Here is a 14,522-nt window from a genome sequence, read left to right on the forward strand (position 1 = left end):
CTGGTTGAAGTGAGTCTCTTGTAGAGAGCATAGAGGTGGATCCTGTTTTTTTTTTATCGATTCTCTCAATCTATGTCTTTTAACTGAATATTAATATTTGATGTTATTACTGTAATGGCAGTACTTTCTTCAACCAGTTTGTCTTTTGGATTCTATCTGTCATATTTAAATATTTTTCTCTCTCTTTTTACCCAATTAGTTACCCTTACTGCTTATCTTCATTTCTACACTCTTCTTCAAATGTCTTTGTTCCTGTATTTTCCTATCTGCCTGCAGTGCCCCTTTAGTATTTCCTGTAGAGCAGATCTCTTGTTCATAAACTCTTTCAGTTTTGGTTAATTTGTAAATATTTTTAATTTGTCCTCATTTTTGAAGGATAGTTTCCCCAGATATAGAATTCCTGGTTGTCTCTTTTTCACTTTCAATATTTTAAATATGTCATACCACTGCCTTCTTGCCTCCATAGCTTCTGCTGAGAGATCTGCACTTAGTCTTATTGAGCTTTCTATGTATATAATGGATTGCTTTTCTCTTGCTGTTTTCAGAATTCTCTCCTTGTCTTTAGCGTTTGTTGATCTGATTAGTAAGTGTCTTGGAGAAGGTCTGTTTGGATCTATTCTGTCCCATGAGAATTGGGAAATTTTCAGTGATTATTTCTTCCATTATTCTTTCTGCCTCTTTACCCTTCTCTTCTCCTTCCAGGATACCCAAATTATATATATTTATACACTTCATTTTGTCATTCAGTTCACCAAGAACTTGCTCATATTTTTCTGGCTTTCCCCTGTCTTTTCTTTTGTATATAGAATGTCAGATGTCCTTTCCTCTAGCTCACTAGTCAATTTTTCTGCCCCTTCAAATCTGCTGTTGTAGGTCTCCATTGTATTTTTCACTTCTTCTGCTGTGCCTTTCATTCCCATAAGTCCCGCCAGTTGTATTTTTTTTTTTTTTTTTTTTTTTTTACATGGGCAGGCACTGGGAACTGAACCTGGGTCTCTGGCATGGCAGGCGAGAACTTGGCCTGCTGAGCCACAGTCGCCTGCCCCTGCCACTTGTATTTTTAAGCTTCCAAGTTCTGTATGGACACCCTGTATCTTTATATTCTTCATCTCTTTTTTCACATTTTCCTTCAACTCATTGAATTGGATTTGTTTGAACATCTTTAGTTAGTTGTGTCTCAGCCAGGGTGTTTGTTCCATTGGTTGGACCATATCTTTGTGCTTCCTGGTATGAGATATGATTTTCTGCTGGTCTCAAGGCATCTGATTTTCTTGTTCAGTTTATTCCGGAAGTCATTTTCCTTCTTTTGCCTATGTTTTTTTTTTTTTTTGGTTGCTGTTGTTAGCTGGCTTTGTTCTCTAGCTGTTCATCTCTCTCAATGGCCATTGTCAAGTTGGCTTTGCTTCCAGTCTCCCCCCCCCAAATCAAACACCCACAGCAGCCTGGCCCAGGGATGGGAGGTAAGCATTGGGAACCACAGCAGGGTCTCTGTTTATGAGTTAAACAGGTATTTTGGGTCCCAGTGGTGCTGTTTGTCACCAGCCCACAAGACCTGGGTTTGTTTTAGGGCACCACTTTAACAGTTGGGCATCTATATTTCTCAGCCAAAACAGGGCTGTGTTTCTATGCAGGAATTCTAGACCAGCTCCATCAAGTCTGAGATACTTTTCTGAAGATGCTCTCTGAAAAAGCCCTTCAGTTCTCTTGAATTTTCTTGTCTGCCCAGCAGATGATGCTATTCAATAACTTAATCTTCCTCAGAAACTATTTGCCTTGTAGCTTAAGCCATATCTGGCTGGACAGGGCTGGGACTGTGGGCATCCTGTGCCCTCCTTTTGCCAGCCAAAATCTGACTCAATATAGGGCTGTTTACCCTACTTTATTTGTGGCAGAGGACTCCCCGAGCTGACCCAGTCTTCAGCCAACCACCAGATAGGGATTAGTCTACCACTGTGTTTCTCTCAGGGATGAGGGAAGGGTGTTTGGAATTGGGGCTGGAGAGATAGACTCTGTCCACATTTTTAAGACTCTTTATCCCTCACTTGGAATGCCCTCCCTCATCCCCTGGGTCTCTATAGCGAGAGTCTGTCTCACCGCTGTGAGACAATTTATATTCTGTGACCCTGGTGGGAGGCACCCTGGCTGCTGTTTCTGTGCCCTTTCCATGCTATGTATGTGACCGAGTGAGGGGGAAGGGAAAGGACTGGCCTCTCCAGTACGGGGGTCTCCTAGCTGATATTATCCTCTTTATTAAATGTGGCATTTGTAGGGTCCTTCTCCAGTCTATTTCTTCCTCCAGAGTTCTAAGAAAAATTCAGAATCGTTCTTTTTCTCTCATTGAATCTCCAGGGAGAGATTTTCACTAGCTGTTTATGTTGCCATATTGTTGACCTCATTCCCAGGTCCCTGCAGATTAGTTTCTAAAGAGACTACACAGAGAGAACCAAGGTGACTGCATTAAGGCTCACTCATGTTTAGTGAATGCTAAACCCCGTGCCACTGTGAGGGCTACTTTCTGCTGTGTGAGATCATTTGGTTCACAAATTTTGTAAAGCTTTTGCTTGTTTTTTCTTAACGGTGGTGGAGAGGGGGAAGGTAGCATCAGTCCAATTCCATGTACTCCATCATGATTACCCCTAATCTTGAGTGAATAATTCTTACCTTTATAGAGAATCTAGGGCAGACAGTTTATCCATTCAGCACTTTAAAGATATTCTATTAAGATAGGAATATGAAGTCTAGATTTATCGTAGTTATATCATTTATGAAACTGATGAACAAAGAATTAGCATTTAACTTGATTTTCCAGCTTTAATTATTTTTCTTCTACACAATGGGTTTACAAATACTTGTCCTGGCTAACTGCCAGTGTTATTGTAAATGAGCAAGATTGGATAAATTATGTGAAAAGGCACTAAAAACTCTAAATAACTCTGTTGGTATAATGTATCATGATTCAAAAGATGCATTATTTTCCTCTCTTTGGAAATATTTCTTTCTATTTCACATTTTCAGAAATATATGTTAACAAAGTTTCATGCATCCTGTTTGGACTTTTCAAACACCAAAATCATAACATGTCTTCCTTTTAATAACAGCAGCTCTTATTGAAAGCTTACCTTGTATAAGGCACTGATGCAATCATAAATGTAATTAATTTACAAAATTAAATTATACCTGTTTAGCAGAAACTAAAAGAAAAATAAATGCTACAATTTAATGTAACTGGAACATTCTAAAATTATACTTTATGTATTATTATACAGAATTCTAGATGCAAAATGATGTGCCATGTGATTTATAGGGGGATTATTTTTTGCAAAAAACAATTTTAATATATGTGATGTTTCTCCTTACAAGCTGACTTAAGACTCTACCTCCCCAATAAGATACAATTCTACCTTATTTTATTGTATCATGATAATCAACCCATGTGGTGGATTATTCCCTTTTTACAAATGAAGAAACTGAGATTCAGAGAAGTTGATTTATTATCCATGATAACAAATACTCTCCTACTTTTTCTTGGACTATTTCCACCTGCCCTCCTGCTTTTGGCTCTAATCCACCTCTCCTTCAAGCACAGAACTCATCCTTTGCTAAATAAAGATAAACCCTCTCAACATTTTTTTCTTAACTAAGAATGCAGTAAATAGCACAAAAATTATTTACCTCAATTTTTTGGATATGTATGACTTACTGTCTAGATTTAAATCACCTAAAAAATATTGTGTCTTACTCTTGGTTGTGGCTTTGAATGGCCTTCCCACAAATTCAGAGTTTACAGTTTGCAGGACATGCAACATGTGGTTAAAAAATACTTCTGGTTTCTTTCAAGAGTAGTAGCAGAGATAACTCCCATCAGGGATACAATATAAATTCTCTCATGGCAGTGAGATACAAGGGTCAGGGGAAGGCATTTCAAATGAGGGATAAAGAGTATGAAAAAACATATTATATTAGAGCTTCATTTACTTTTATTCAAATACAGATAATAGGAGAATGAGGCATTCAGATTTTTATTTTTTCATTTGATGTGCCTTATTTATTAATTTGTTTGTTTATAGATGAAGGAAGACTGCTCCTTTTAACATGAAATAATTGCATTTTGAAAAGTCATTTTAAGATTCATATATAATCTAGAATCTACTTTTTACATCATTTCTATTATCCCCAAGAATTTTCTACTAATATTACTTCTTATTTGAAAGCCTATGTAATAAATTATGACAAAACACTAAGTAGTAAATATAAATATTTATAATATATAATGTAAAATTTTTTATCTATTAATCTGATATCCCGATGGACTATAAACTTCTTAAAAGGTAATACCTTGTAATTTGCATCTTTGAAAACTTCTTTGACCCTTAACCCAATATCGAGAGCTAAAATATGAAAACATGTGCTCAGGAAAATCAAAAGTTTGGCTGTCTTTTACATCACTTTTTAAGACCTCTTTTACCTTATTTGATTGAAAAGAAAACTAAAGTATCTTATTTAAATATCTATTGATACTTTAAAGATATGATAAATAAGTTGGTGAGCATTTTGTCTGAGTAGCATATAAGTATTTTTCTTCTTCATTAAATCAGAATAGAAATAAAAACAAAAAATTATCAGCAATTTTACTGCTTAACTGAATCATCACACTGTTGCTAGGTTGGCTCTGTTTTAGCGTCTAAGTTTTGAGATGGATAAAAGTCCCAAAGTGTTCGTCTTTGCCTAATACTTTTTGAGAGGACTAGTCTATCAGTATTTCATATGATCAGCCAGAGAAAATGTTAGCATAACGCAAAATAATTTATGAGACTGTTTCAGTCTTGGGATTTCTTGATTAAATGTAGTTAAAATATATCAACAAGAGTATTTATGTGTGCATGTTTGTTAACTTTAATTCTAATTAAATTTTGGTAATTACTAAAAATCTGCAATTGACTATTTCTGATTTTCATTATTATGGTTCTCACCAACCAGCAGATACAATGAATAAAATCAGTTTATGAGAAATTAAACTTAACGCAGGGAAACTCATTGAAAAAGAGCCAGCAAATGTGGCTATATGTTAATGTTCAAAAAGACCCCAAAGTGCCAGCAAAAGCTATATACAAAATGTGAGAATCATTTAAAATATTACACATATTCACACACAAATATATACACACGTATGTGTGTGGATTCTTTTATGGAATGTTTCCTTATTATTGCTAATTACTAAGATGTGTGCCTGCAAGAATAGTGTTTCCCTTGATAGTAAGTCTCCTCTTTTTGTTGCTTAATTTATATCAGTCTCGCTACAGTGGGCATGAATTTTGAAGATGTATACACTGAACTCTGCCATCTAAATGACTCATTAATTTCAGCTTCTGTCAGTCTCACATAACAATATGGTGCTCCACATTGACCACTTATTCATGTCACAAAAGCCAAGATTATGATGAGCTTTTAGTAATTCTTGGAATGACAAGTTTTGAAAATACTTTCTTGGAGAAGCTATGTGAGTGCCATTTACTATAATCAGTGATAAAGAATATACTAGTTTAAAAATAAAACAGCAAGAGATTATTATGTGACTCTGGTAGGAATCAAATATTTGGTTACCACATGATTGTCCTAGAACCTTTGCTCTAGAGGAGACATTCTCTCTATTAGACTGGACAGTGAGCATGCTGTTGATTGCTCAAAGAGAAATACTATATATTCTGCAGCTAGAAGCACAAAAGTCCTTTGCTCCAAAGGAGGACACTTTATCTGTCTCCCGAGCCTATTTGATACACAGACATCCTTGTAAAAGATGGTCAGGAACAGGGGTAGATTGTGTCTCTGCTGCAAGATGTGCAAAAATGCAAGATACCTAGAAAGGATTGTCTTCCCTCATTCCAGAGGGAGACTCTGTTTCTGTCTTAAAAGTCTATTTCGCAGATAAACATCCTAGGAATGGTAGCGTGGAACTAAGGCAGCATTTGTCTTTGTTTGCAGGACATGCAGAAAGGTGAATGACTCACGGAGAAGGTTCTCCTAAAATAACCCAAAAGACTAAAAATAGAATGGATGACTTCTCAATCAGTAGGTGAAAAAAGGAGGTATAAAGAAATTGTTTTAATCTAGTAGAACAGAAGAGAGGAGAAAAAAGAATGTTAAAAGTTCGACCAATAGAAAGCAGGAAATAAAATCATAGAATGAAAATTCCAATGTATAATTACCAGAAAGTATGACCAGATTCAATTCTCTCCTGAAAATGAGATTTTTTTCAAACTGTAAAAATCAAACACTGCTGTATTCTCTTTACAAGATAGAAACTTAAGCTCTCTTGTTCCTTCCTTATATTTCTTCCCTTGTTGTATTTACTTAACAAATATGTTGTACTTAACACAGCTCAGGGTGCTTAACAAGTATAAACTAAACTAATTCTTATTACAACTTAAAAAGATTGTATTAGTATCATTTTCCCTTTTCCAGTCTAGGATAACGAGGCATGAGGAGGTTAAAAGAATATCCCAAGATTAGTAATTGTTCAAGACAAGGTTGAAACCCTTGCTTTCTGGTTCCAATATCTGCCCTACTCTGTTGCCTCTTTAATTCTTTTAAACACACTGCTTTTTAACCTCAATTTCCCTGAAATCATTCTATTATTACAAAGAGTGGGGCTGTGACTATCACCAGAAAAACTGAAATATGAAGAGATGGGTGAATTTTACCTGGGAGTATTAATCACAAAAGACCTAAAGAACCTAACTTCATACCAGATAAAATAGGCTTTATGAAAATCAAAGTAAGTTAAGACTTACTTTGTCAGGACTGAGACAAATAAATTTAAAATTTTCCAACAGAAAATACACTTTCTGAAGCTATTTTTAGAGTAATAACATATCCTCAAAACATATAAAGCAAAACCTGGCCAAATTATTTGGACACATAGGTAAGTCTATAAACCAACGGAAAATGTTAACAAACTTGGGTACAGATGTTGCTGAATACATCAGAATTTAGTGTGTTCATTTGAGTTCCTCCATGGTGCGGTAAAAGATTCAGGATGACTCTCCCACCATAAAACAAACAAAAAAATAAACACCGCAGAACTTAGAGAATTATATAAAGAAGTTGTTTACCTGTTTCTGGCAGGGGCAGCAGGTGCCCCACCCTGCCCTTCCTGAGGCAGGAACACACAGTTGACCCTTGTGGCCATCCTGCTCTCTGCCTGGGAAAATTTACCAGCCTCGCAGAAAGCTGCTCTCCCAGCAAGCTGCTCTCCCAGCACACATTGCAATCTTGCTGAACGAAGGAGACAGCATCCGAGATCAGGAGAGCTGAACCACGTAGATTAAGCCAAATGGTCTAACGTGTGTACCTGGAGACACAGAACGATAGGAGAGTGAGTTTAGGGCAGAAAAAATATATTCTTAAAAAGTAATGGTCATGGGCAGGCCACAGTGGCTCAGCAGGCAGAGTTCTTGCCTGCCATGCAGGAGACCAGGGTTCGATTCCTGGTGCCTGCCATTGTAAAAAATAATAATAATAATAATAATAATGCCCAAAAGTTTCCCAAATATGATGAAAAAATATATATGTGTGTGTACTTACAGTTGCAAGCAGCACAGTACATTTCAAGCAGGATAAATACAAAGCTATATAAATAAACAACCCATATGTGGGCACGTACTAGTCAAACTGCTGAAAAATCAAACTTAGAGAGAAAAATCATGTAAGCAGCTGGAAATAAAAGATGCATTGTGTACAAGAATCAAGGATAAGAATGAACATAGATTCTCACCGGAAACAATGGTTATCTTGAAGGAAGCATCATCTGCATGATGCAAGATTCATTCACTATAGCTATAAATAACAGATTTAGGTCAGATACATCAGCTCATTGCCTTACTCTATAGTTTGCATCACCTAAATTTAGACCCTGTTCCTGACACCAGTAATACAGCATCAAACAATAAGGGTAAGCTTTCTGTCCTCATGCACATGAGGCATGAAAGGGAGAATATAAAGTAGACATGTAAGCAAACAAGCAAAAAAAGGTAAAAATCACAGTGACAAGTGATATGCAGAGAAATAAAATTTCTGGCAATCAGTTCAGAGTTCAGGGTTTCTTTTGACTGGCACATTAGAAGAAATGCGTCAAACTCAGAGTTATGATATGGTCAGGAGAAAGAGTTCTCTTCCCTCTGAAAGCCTTGTGGAAACTCTGAAGTAGCTTGAAATTTTTGAGAAATGAAAACAAAGGGCAGTGTGGCTAAGGAATCTTTGATGAGGAAGTTGTAAGCTTGGGACAAGATTAGAGAGATGGGTGTCAGGACATACATTTGTAAATCAAACTGTCAACTTGCAGTTGCCTCCAATGTTTATTTTTTCACTCTAACATCTAAAGTGTGTCTCTAAGTTAGACTTGAAAGTGTGCAATTTTATTATCTCTGCTTGCTAATCTGTATGTGTTTTAAGAGAATGTTTGGAAAAAATGTATGCTATCAATGTTTTCCTATGGGGATCCAGGAATCCCACCTTAAGTTTTTCGATAGAGAATTATGACTATTCTGTGTTGAGGGAAATCATCCTGAAGAATAGGGAAATGTATTAAGTTTTACCTTCATATAAAGCTGAAGCAAACAGAGGATTTTATTCACCATCATTCCAGTGCTAGGATTCCTAATGAGAACAAGAGTCAGAAAGGAAGTTGGTTGAGAATTCTCAGGGGACTGCCCACAGAGGGGAAGTATATAAAGGATCCATATTTTTGAAAAGAGGTTGTAGCTCAGTTTCTGGATATTTGGGAAAAAGGAGAACAAGAACATACCATGGGGATAAAGGGAGAGAGGGGTAGGAAGAAAGGGAGGAGAATTTGTATCATATCCAAGGGGTGTGATAACAAAATTGTTGAAATAGTATGAAGAGTAATAGGAACTGTGAATGTCAGTAATATTCCAACAAATGTTTATCAGTGCCTAAACTTTTCCAGGCATTGTGCAAGCTGCAAATAAACAAAATCAACCTAATAATATGATTCCACAAAAAATATTTAGTGTCTTACTGAAGAAGTACAAAGACACTGTTAGACTGTGATATTGAAATGGGAGAAAGGTTAAAATTTTACAAAGTCATCCTGTGAAAGTCGTTGTGGAAACCGTACCATGCAAGCAAACCCAGTAGAGAACTGTGTTGTTTTACAGTTTTTTTGTGTGTGTTTTTTTTGGTCAAATTTATGTCTCATTGCAATATTTTGCTGTGTGGAGACTAAATGTGGGAGAATTCAACTATTTAGAGACTAAATAGCAAATTGTTTTTTATTTAATTCTTCCAAAACAGGGAAGAAGTTATTTCATGAACTTGCAAACTATCCAAAAATTAAATGTTTGGGTTTGGAGTAGGTAGGTGAATATGGTTCTTCTTCCGGATCTCTCCAATTATTTAAAATCTTTTGTTCTATGGTATGTAATGTTATTTGCCCTTCCTTCATAAAAGAAACAAGATTGTTTTTGGTAAGCACACGAAGGGTCAATAGAAAGTTGGAGACATTGACAGAAGCCTCATAAGTATTACAATGACATTAAACATCTGAAAAATACAAACTCTGAGAAACTCTTTTTGATAACAAAATTGTTGAAAATAGTATGAAGAGTAATAGGATCTGTGAATGTCAATAATATTCCAACAAATGTTTATCAATGCCTAAACTTTTCCAGGCATTGTGCAAGCTGCAAATAAACAAAATCAACCTAAATACATGATTCCGTGAAAAATATTTAGTCTTACTGAGGAAGTACAAAGACACTGTTAGACTGTGATATTGAAATTTTAGTACAGAAGAATGTAGAAGTGTTTATCTAGCCACATCCATCACGTCCTCCTCTTATCCCTGCTCTCTTATAATCACTAAACAAAGTATGTCTACAAGGTAAGGAAGGGGCTAAAGTTGCTGAAGTAAAAAATCAAGGGAATGTTCAACGTCTCTAATAAGACCTTAAACTACTTATGTACTAATCCAGTGCAGTCAAATATGTGTTGTGTACAAATATGTGTTGTGCACATCAAAGTGGGTGTGCAAAAGGATCCCATGGAGTGTGTAGAGAAAATACTAGAAATTCTATTGATGTATATTTCAGTACAAAAGTAAAAAAGATAAGGATATACCATTATATAAAATATAACATGGCAAAATTATATTATGTAATTTATGAAAATTTTGCATATTAGCATGCATACACAAATACATTTTGGTAATGAGAGGTGATAATTTAGAGTATTTGGGATCCATTATGGTAGCAGCAGCACTCACCAAGTGAAGGGGGATTCACTTTTTCATTTTCATTTTTAGTTAGATTTATTAAAAAGAGTCCTACTGGAGCCATATGGAGTGGAACATTGTTTATAATTCAGATAATAATGATAGAAGCTACTATTCTGTAGTAGGGAGAATCTAAATCTGGATAATAAATCAAGACTCAGCATAAATACTGTCACAAAGGTGATGCATGCTCCATTCCATACCCCTCTCTGGCTTCTGTAAAGAAAGATTTTTAAGTTACCACCTTTTTGTCCACTTAGGATTTATTTTATTGGGTGTCAAGAGCATGTTGATTTAGGTGTGGCAGCCATGTTGATCAATAAACCACTGCCATTGTCATTTGAAGATTTTCTCAACACCTTTCTTTAGTAGAAAGCTAACCTAAAAATGGAGAAGAGCTCACAGCTCATTTCTAAGACATATCATGTAGGGGTAATGTGAGGTGAGTTCTGTTTTCCAAAGACGATAGCAACTCAAAGCTGCAGAGTGTGTACCATGCTATATCTGTTATTCCTATCTGCACATTCTACATTTCTGGAAATTACAATTTCTATTTTCTTTGGCTGATTGTTTTCTTAATCATTTGTTTATATACATTCAGGTGATATATTGAATGCATTTCTTAAGGATGGCATTTTGAGGTAGATAGCTGGTCTCTTAGCTTCTTTAGATTTTACCTTTCTCTAAATATATTTAGAGTGCATGATAAACCTTAGGTTGTGGGAAAAATTTAAAAATAGCAAACATGTTTGTTCTTAAGATTAATTCTTAAGAATTAATTTCACTTGCCTTAACAGTGTATTGCATTCCAATAGATTGCAGTACAAGAAAATTACAAGCTGATGGTTAAATCTTAATAACAGTAACACAAAACATTAAGGCAAGTGACATTTACATAAGTAACTTGATCTTAATACATGTAATTTACATATGAAAATTTAATCACCATAGAGATAAACAGCTGCAATGTTTAATTAAACTCTCCACAGAAAATCAGCCTGCAAGAAGTAGTTTGTCACTGCCAATTCATCACAATTCTCTTAAGTATTCTTTAAAATAAAAATGCAAATAAATGACTCATTGATAATTTAACTTCTGGTTACTTTGTATTTTAATTGTATCATCAAAGCCTGTTGAAACATGATAAAGATACTAGGTTCATTTTTGCTCCCTTTAGAAGGCAAAGCATAAACATATAGGGAACAAATGTATTTGTTTACAAACTTTTATGGGTCATCAGCACTACACCACCAGATGATAATTTAAGGAATTGTAATGTCAAAATACTTTGTGGGTAATAAAGAGATGTAAAAGTCTTTCTCAATGGAGCAGTTAAAGAAAGAACGAATTATACACAAAAATTAATGCCAACATTAGCAAGAAAAAGAGAAAAAACTGCTAGCTTAGAATAGATAAAACTAAAAAATCCTAATTTAATTTTAACATTGCAGAAACACTGTGCTGGTTTGAAAGGATGTATGTACCCTAGAAAAGCCATGTTTTAATCAAAATCCCATTTTGTAAAGGCAGCCACTTCTTCTAATCCCTATTCAGCATCGTGTTTGAAACTGTAGTTAGATCATCTCCCTGGAGATGTGATTTAATCAGGAATGGTTGTTAAACTGGATTAGGTAGAGGCATGTCTCCACCCATTTAGGTGGGTCTTGATTAGTTTCTGAAGTCCTATAAAAGAGGAAACATTTTGGAGAATGAGAGATTCAGAGAGAGTAGAGCAGAATGACACAGCCATGAGAAGCAGAGTCCGCCAGTCATCGACCTTTGGTGATGAAGAAGAAACATGCCTTCCGGGAGCTTCATGAAACAGGAAGCCAGGAGAAGCAGCTCGCAGATGACGCTGTGCTCGCCATGTGCCTTTCCAGATGAGAGAGAAACTCTGACTGTGTTCGCCATGTGCCCTTCCCCTTGAGAGAGAAACCCTGAACTTCATCAGCCTTCTTGAACCAAGGTATCTTTCCCTGGATGCCTTAGATTGGTCATTTCTACAGACTTGTTTTAATTGGAAAATTTTCTCGGCCTTAGAACTGTAAGCTACTTATTAGATTCCCCCTTTTAAAAGCCATTCCATTGTTGGTATATTGCATTCCTGTAGCTAGCAAACTAGAACAAACACTAACAAACAAAAAAGAGAATAGTTAATATGTAAATGTTGGAGGAAGTAATCTTTAGGGAAAAGAACACTTAAAAATATCAAGGTTTGTTTCTGTTCATTGTATTTGTATAAGAAAATGTAAATATTGATTTATTGATTTTAAAAATTAAGCCCCTAATACATGCCAGATATAATAGCATATACTAGCATAAAATTGTAACCTTTCATTGTAACATTTATTTGGTTGAAGCCTTTTCTGTATGGACATAAATTCAAAATATAGAAATAAGGCATATTTGATATGTTCAAGGTAAAGCAATAGGTTCCTGGTAATAAGGACTAAGTCTCTCATACATTACAATTTTTTTGCCTCTCTTATTTGGGATGTGAGTTCACACAGGTGGACAATATTACAAATAAAATTTATAACACTCATTCAAGTCAAGATTAAACTAAATTAGATTTTGGATAGTGAGTACTTTTCATGAGTTGTTGGTCCCTAGGATATTTTTTTAATTTTAGAACATCCAAGTTCTATCCCAAAATGTTTCTCCAAATCAGTAAATATAAAACAATATTCTGGAATAAATAAAAGTTATCATCTCCAGGGTTTACCAATAATATACCATGGATCATATTAGGAATATCAAGGATTTGGTTTTCTATTTAACTGATCCTTTGCATCCGTTAATCAAAAACATGCCAGAATTTCTGGTTGACCAAGATAGCAACATGAGGTGCTCTAGGATTCCAATCCCTCACAGAATCTTTCAGTATCTGGCAAAAGCCAACAGAGCCATCTACTCAAAACTCTAGGGGTTGTCATAACTGGGCTAGTGTTGAAACGAGAAAATACAAATTTTAAAAGTGGGAGGAGAAGCTCGTGGCCTCTTTGCTGGTCCCGCCCACCCACTCCCCAGAGTGGTACGTATGGAGCCAGCCTGTGCCCCACTGCGGGTCCTTGGCCCTGTTCTGGAGGGAGAAGGGCAACCCATTTGTGCATACTAGGTTGCCTGTATTTCAGTGCCAGTGTATCAGGTGGCAGCCCAAAACTCTGATCTAGGATATACATCTTTGGCTCACCCTCCCAGAACTTGCCCTACAGACAGAAACAGCTGGTGGTTAGATAAAGCAGTTTAAGAAAAAAATTCAATCAACTGTGTTCTAGTAGCCTTGATTTTGAAGACTGTATAAATATATAGCTTTCTAATGTGACCATGTCATTGTGAAAACCTTGCATCTGACACGTCTTTTATCAAGGGTATAGACAGATGAGTAAAAAAAAAAAAAAAAAGAAAGAAAGAAAGGATAAAAATAAATAAATAATATGGGAGATAAAGGATAAAAATTGGGTAGATTGAAATTCTGTAGGTCAGTGAGAGGTAGGGGTGAGGGATAGGGGATGTATGAGTTCTTTTTTAAAAATTTATTTTTCTGGAGTGATGCAAATGTTCTAAAAATGATCACAGTGAATAAAATATGTGATGGTATTGTGAGTCATTGATTATATAATATGACTGGACTGTACATATATGGATATTTCTCAATAAAAATATTTAAAACGAAAAATCAACTTGCCAAGCTTGGCAGGTGAACTTACTGCCCTCCCCCCATTATGGTACATGACTCCCAGAGGTATAAATCTTGGCAATGTGGGTTGTGACTCCCAGAGATGAGCTGGGACCTGACATTATGGGAATTAGGAAGACTTCTTGATCAAAAGGGGAATGAGAGAAATGAGGCAAAAATAAAGTATCAGTGGCTGAGAGATTTCAGAGTTTAAAGGTTATCCTAGATATTATTCTCATGCATTATATAGATATACCTTTTTTTAAACTTTTTTTTTATTGTATAATATAACATATATAGAAAGCAAAGATAGAAAAAAAATAATAGTTTACAAAACATTCTTCAACAAGTAGTTACAGGATAGATCCCCAAATTTGTCATGGGCTACATATGAACACCTCGGTTTTTTTCCTTCTATCTGCTCCAGAATATAGGAGGCTGTAAGGAATATATTTTTATCCTCACAATTGACTTTTTCTTTACTTTTTTTGTGAAAAAATAGCATATATACAAAAAAGGAATAAATTTCAAAGCATAGCACAACAATTAGCAGTA

At 35.5% G+C, this 14,522-nt stretch overlaps 2 long non-coding RNA genes across 9 annotated transcripts in view; one reads left to right on the forward strand and one right to left on the reverse strand.

Annotated features, from left to right (window-relative positions):
* Nucleotides 1-14,522, forward strand: part of LOC143677607 (uncharacterized) — a 359,256-nt gene that overhangs the window by 199,106 nt on the left and 145,628 nt on the right. For 4 of the 8 annotated variants that reach the window (XR_013172744.1, XR_013172745.1, XR_013172739.1 and 1 more), the window contains one exon: nt 5,980-6,361. The exons of 1 other annotated variant lie outside the window; for it this stretch is intronic. This is a non-coding gene — a long non-coding RNA (uncharacterized LOC143677607). Of the gene's footprint in view, nt 1-5,979; nt 6,362-14,522 lie in introns of those variants that run through there. 3 more of the 8 variants (XR_013172741.1, XR_013172743.1, XR_013172742.1) reach the window with 1 other exon arrangement.
* LOC143677608 (uncharacterized) overlaps nt 1-14,522 on the reverse strand; it is a 236,072-nt gene that overhangs the window by 95,336 nt on the left and 126,214 nt on the right. Inside the window, exon 5 of the long non-coding RNA XR_013172748.1 lies at nt 7,110-7,348. This is a non-coding gene — a long non-coding RNA (uncharacterized LOC143677608). The remainder of the gene's footprint in view (nt 1-7,109; nt 7,349-14,522) is intronic.

The sequence above is a fragment of the Tamandua tetradactyla genome, chromosome 3 (genome assembly GCF_023851605.1).
Source record: "Tamandua tetradactyla isolate mTamTet1 chromosome 3, mTamTet1.pri, whole genome shotgun sequence".
In the NCBI taxonomy this organism is placed as follows: Eukaryota; Metazoa; Chordata; class Mammalia; order Pilosa; family Myrmecophagidae; genus Tamandua; species Tamandua tetradactyla.